Genomic DNA, 5,373 nt, shown 5'->3' on the forward strand with positions numbered 1-5,373 from the left:
TCTTGAAAAGCTTCAGTTAAATTAGGGCCACTATATTTCTGCATACAAACTGTTTGATGAATTGTCTGAACGAGAAATAGAATCTCAGTTTCCCTTAATATTAGAAAATGCAGAATGCACGACAAAATTCCAATATTTCCATTCTTGCTGAAGAGATTATTGTGGATATTTTCTTAAAATTACCTATTAAAACTCTCTTGCAATTAAAGTGCGTATCTACACGCTGGCGCACTCTCATTTCAACCCTCTGGTTCATTTCTGTGCACCTTAAGAGATTTAATTCAGACCCTAATGCCCATTATATCCTTGTTAAAAGTAGTGCAATAAATGGTTTGACGTTGTCCCCTATACGAAATGGATAAAGCTTACTGAACCTATGCTCTGATTATTCTGTTGTAGGTTCAATTAATGGCTTGGTTTGTCTAAGCACCAGTTCCTGTAAATTGATTTGCATATGGAACCCTTAGATACATCAATTTAAGTTGCTCCCTATGCACAATATTAAGGTTCAAAGGACGCGCAAATGTTATGTGAGAGTGGGTTTTGATGAATTCATGATTACAAGGTCATGAGGATTGTGAACTACTATAAAGGTTGGCAAGGGACTATAGTTGAGGTTTACTCGACCAAATTGGAATCTTGGAAGTTAAGACTGATGTTCACTTAAATGTGACTACCTGTAGTTGTGATGCAATTGTTGAAGGGTTTACTTACTGGGTTATAAGAAACACGAATGAACCTCATAAAACTGTTCTTGCCTCGTTCGATTTGAGGAACGAGATGTTCAGCATAATTCCAGTACCGGAAGTGTTGGTTGCTGAATCTCACAGTTTTAAGGCAATGAACTATCAAGGGTCACTTGCATTGCTTGCATACTCTTCACGTGATGAATTCAAGAAGTGTCTTGAGGTTTGGGTGATCGACGGTGGTAGCTGTGGAGAGGGTGTATGGCAAAAGAAATTGACCTTTGGCATGTGTTTCTATTTTCTACGCATTAGGGTCTTACCAGTGGAGATATAGTAGTTGAAAATGCTCCAAACATGCCGTTCTTGTTCAACCTGAGAACAAAACAATGTAGGATAATGGGAACACGTGTTATTCATTCAGTTTTCTACTATACTGAGAGCCTTGTATCGATTAAGGGCTTCAAGCCCTGCCCCCTATCAATGAAAGGAGAAAAGGAAGGCTTCAATTCCATAGAAGAAAGGCATGATAGAGCTAACAGGCACATTAGCTGAACTGAAGTAAATGTAGCAATTTGAACATATTTTTTTTGGTAACAAACTGATGTATTACCAGGGAAAAGTTTTTACAATTTGAGCTGAACCCTCTAGAGTTGGACAGTAAGCCCCAACTTCTAGTACACCTGAACAACCAAACAAAAAGTCTAGAACAGCAAACTACATTCTACTAGTTACACTAGGGATACTAATTAAGTTCCAGCAACATCTTGGCTAATCTAGGCTGCTTCCCTCCTTTGCAATGCACATCTTGTATAATCAACTTTATAATCACATTCTCAGTCTTCTTCTTGCTTTGGAATGCCCTTGTGTTTCTCTCTTGCCACAAATAGTAGATGCAACCAGAGCAAGTCATTCTGTATCTGCTCTCACTCCCATTAGCATGTTTTCTTGCCCAAGCTTGCTCCTGTTCCCATGCCAGCACTGGTCTGTTGATATGCTGCCATTGTAATAGTTTGTGCCACACTTTACCTGTAAATGGACAATTGAAGAATAGATGTTGCATAGTTTTTGGGCTTGATTCACAAAGTGGGCACGTTGGGCTACAGTTAACAGCCCACTTGATCAGTCTATGCTTTGTTGCCAATCTTCCATGAAGATCCAGGTAATGAATAAAGATCCATCTTGGACAACCTTGATTGTTACATAGCAGTTTTTTCCATAAAATCTATGGGTAGCTTCCTCTCAACCTGTTGTACACTTTCCTGATAGAGTACTCTGTTGCAAGAACTCTGCTTTAGTATATCCTGTACCATCCAAGTGCTATGTGCTTTAAGTATCTTCCCAATGATCCATGATGCTTGAGGTGCTGCTGTTTCCCACACTTCATTCCCTTTAATGTAATAAGCATGCACCTACCTTATCAGGTTCCATAAGTGTTTGAGTATGGCAGCTCTATTCCAAAGTTGTATATCTGTGATGTTGAGTCCTCCTGCTGACATGGGCATGCATAAACGTTTCCTATGATAGTACTGTATCTAATCTATCATAGTTAACTTAGGGATTCAAATGTGTAATGACTGGCCTCATTATGGTCTATGATATGTACTTTTATGTTGCTATCTGTAGTAGGAAAATTAATCAGTTTAATGTGCATTTTGTCTCAATTGTTGATATACGACATGGTAGAATATCCAAATGATATAAATGCCTTCTAACGCAACTTTTTCTTCAATATTATGAGAAGAGAACTATTTTATATTAAATTATATCTCCTGAGTTTAGTGTTTTACTTCTTTGAGTAAGATAGGCAAGATAATTGTCACTAGTAAAACTTGTAGTGTTCCAAGTGGCATCTCGGTGTATGTGTAAAATAAACTAAAGAAGAAAAGATCCCAAGATTCTTTGATTAATATGCACTTTCTTGCAGGGTCCCATCATCGAGTTTCTCAGATATTACACTGGAACTGGACAATAAGCAAGCTTCACGATATCTGTATATGTTCATAGCCTCCGAATTTCCCATTTGCCAGATGCTCCTCCAAAGCTCAGTGTTAACACTTGCTGCCTAAACGACTAACACTCGTGGCACTTGCCTATGGCGTGCAACATTACAGGCCCTAAGGATTTGCTGACACAGCCCCACTTAAAATTGTCACAATATCCTCACGTACCAACCATGTCTTTGTTGGCCTCGTTTCGCTTAGAAGGCTCTTCTCTCTTTTGGTAGTTTCTACTGTAGATCCTTTGGTAAAAGCATGGAGCACCTATTCAGGTGCGACATCCAACCAGCTATGTTCTAACTTGCTTACTTCAAGACATTCTGTCACCCGGTACCTATACTCAAGCGGATATTCATCTTGAGGAAATGTCTCTGCTTAGGCACATACTCAACTCAGTTCTCATGTGGGAACTTCGCTTGGTGAATGCTCATTCCAAGCACTATCACAATTGTCAATCTTATGTTTGAACTTTGATTTAGGAACCTGTCCTAAGGTTCTTTAATTTTTGTACTATAAATCTTTATTTTTCGCCTGTATACACCAATGCTATATGGATGGGGCAAGAATGTTGTAGCATAGTCCGGAGTATACATCTGAACAAGAAAAATAATACGATGAAACTTTATATGTCGACATGAGGCATATTAACTGATTCTGGCTTAAAGACAATATACCAATTGTTGGTCTGGGAATACCAATCTATCCAGCCACCATATTTCTGTAGCTGTTTTCTGGTAACCTTGTAGATTGCTGCTGCATTCATGATTCATCCCTACTCTTTCAAATCTTTTACTACCCCGGTCCTGTCAACCAAAATTACTTACAAGGGTAGTGGGGAAGCTAACTTGAAAATTCTAATCTTTTTTAATTTTCATTCTTTATGGTAAGATATGCAAAGCTTACCAGCTATGTTCTCCCGTATGAGCTGTGTAAACACAAAGATGAAGGTGTCTTATTCCAAAAAAAAAAAAAAATGATGAATGGTGTCCTGCTTTTGTAGTGGCAGAGAAGTTCACATGTCGGTGCATGTGTATGATTTTCAGTATTGAATTCATTGTACTAAAATTATGGATTTAGATATAATATTTGTTGTGATTATATATATTTCGTGTCGAACATTATGATTTCAGATGAACCCCTAGCCAAAAGGCTACATCCGCCCCTGGCTGCAAGTGTCAGTGTGCTCTTCTTGATCAAACTTGGTTAATAGTTTTTCATCTTGATTTTTAACATAACTATGCGTTTCTTCTGTTATAATTTAAATAATCAAAGTGATATTTATTTTGTGGACCAAGATGAGTATGCTATTGGACAACATGAGAGAAGCTTCATGATATGCCAAAGACGGACAGTCAGGTCACGCATCAAAGGAAAATAAGAAAAAGAACGTGTTATATGACTCCATGGAATCTAACGCCTTGATTGGGGCAAACTTTCAGAAGACTTTTAAGTCAAGTCCCCTTGCCTCTGGAAAATTTACAACCCCTCATCTACGGCACTGCTTTGGCCCCAATAGCCCTCTTTCCTTGATAATAAGGTACTCATTGCTTAACAACCTTTTATCCCTATTTATAGTGAATACTTTATTCCTTATTTAATCTACACAAATTCTAATACTACTATACCAATCAATTGTACACATGGAGAGAGCATATTCTTTCTTTCTTTCAGCAGTAGTCTTGCAACTCTACTTCTTAGAGACATGCATTAGCAAAAACATAACCACAGATCAATCAGCTCTTCTTGCCTTCAAAGGCAGCTTTACTCTAAACTCTTCTCATCCCTTAACCCGAAATTGGTCTTCTCAAGCTTCAGCTTGCCATTGGATTGGAGTCACTTGCGGCTCTCGCCACCGTAGGGTGAGAGCACTAAATATTTCGGACATGGGCATTCTTGGAACCATTCCACCACACTTGGGAAACCTCTCATTTCTTGTTTCTCTCGATGTGAGCAGAAATCATCTACATGGTGAGATTCCCAAAGATATTGGCAACCTTCAGATGGTGTAAATCAAACACTTGCACCATCTATAATATCAAAATTTTAGTCAAACCTCTCTATAACAGTATTGTTGGGTTCGAAATTTTTTAGTTGTTATAGAGAATGACTGTTATACACCTATAACAGCATTGACATTTAAATAATATTTCGTTGTAATAGGCAAAAAATTAAAGATGCATTAAATCTAATTTTCATTTTTAATTGCCAAATCCTAAGCTCACTTTGTATAACGAAGGAAAATCGATTAATGATGAAATATATATATATATATATATATTCATATGATTTTTTTGGTCATAAATAGTTTATTAAATGATTAAATATTTGGTCATAATCTCTACACTTATAATTGGTAATCATAGATATTCTATTTTTATAAAGATGATTAATTATATTACCAAAAAAATAAGATAACTGTTATATGGGCAAGAACTTTACAAAGAACATACTGTTATAAAGTTGGTTGTTATTATAGGTGAAATGTTGTTATAGAGAAGTAAAATATAACAAAAAAATCGGCTCCGAAAAAACTTGGTTGTTATAGAGAGGTGGTGTTATATGCGGGTATCGTTATAGAGAGGTTTGACTATATATTAAAATATAAGTATTAAAAGACAAATTAATATAATTAATTAATTCTTTCTAAGCATATATTTTTATAAAATTTAAGAAAGAAGTTAAATATTGTT

At 36.5% G+C, this 5,373-nt stretch overlaps 1 long non-coding RNA gene across 1 annotated transcript; it reads left to right on the forward strand.

Moving 5' to 3' along the window:
- Positions 1-1,076: 1,076 nt before the first annotated feature.
- On the forward strand, positions 1,077-3,812 carry LOC132043964 (uncharacterized). The gene is made up of 2 exons (XR_009411985.1): positions 1,077-1,845; positions 2,611-3,812. It is a non-coding gene; the product is annotated as an uncharacterized LOC132043964 (long non-coding RNA).
- Positions 3,813-5,373: the final 1,561 nt, after the last annotated feature.

This window comes from Lycium ferocissimum, chromosome 2 (genome assembly GCF_029784015.1).
Source record: "Lycium ferocissimum isolate CSIRO_LF1 chromosome 2, AGI_CSIRO_Lferr_CH_V1, whole genome shotgun sequence".
NCBI lineage: Eukaryota > Viridiplantae > Streptophyta > Magnoliopsida > Solanales > Solanaceae > Lycium > Lycium ferocissimum.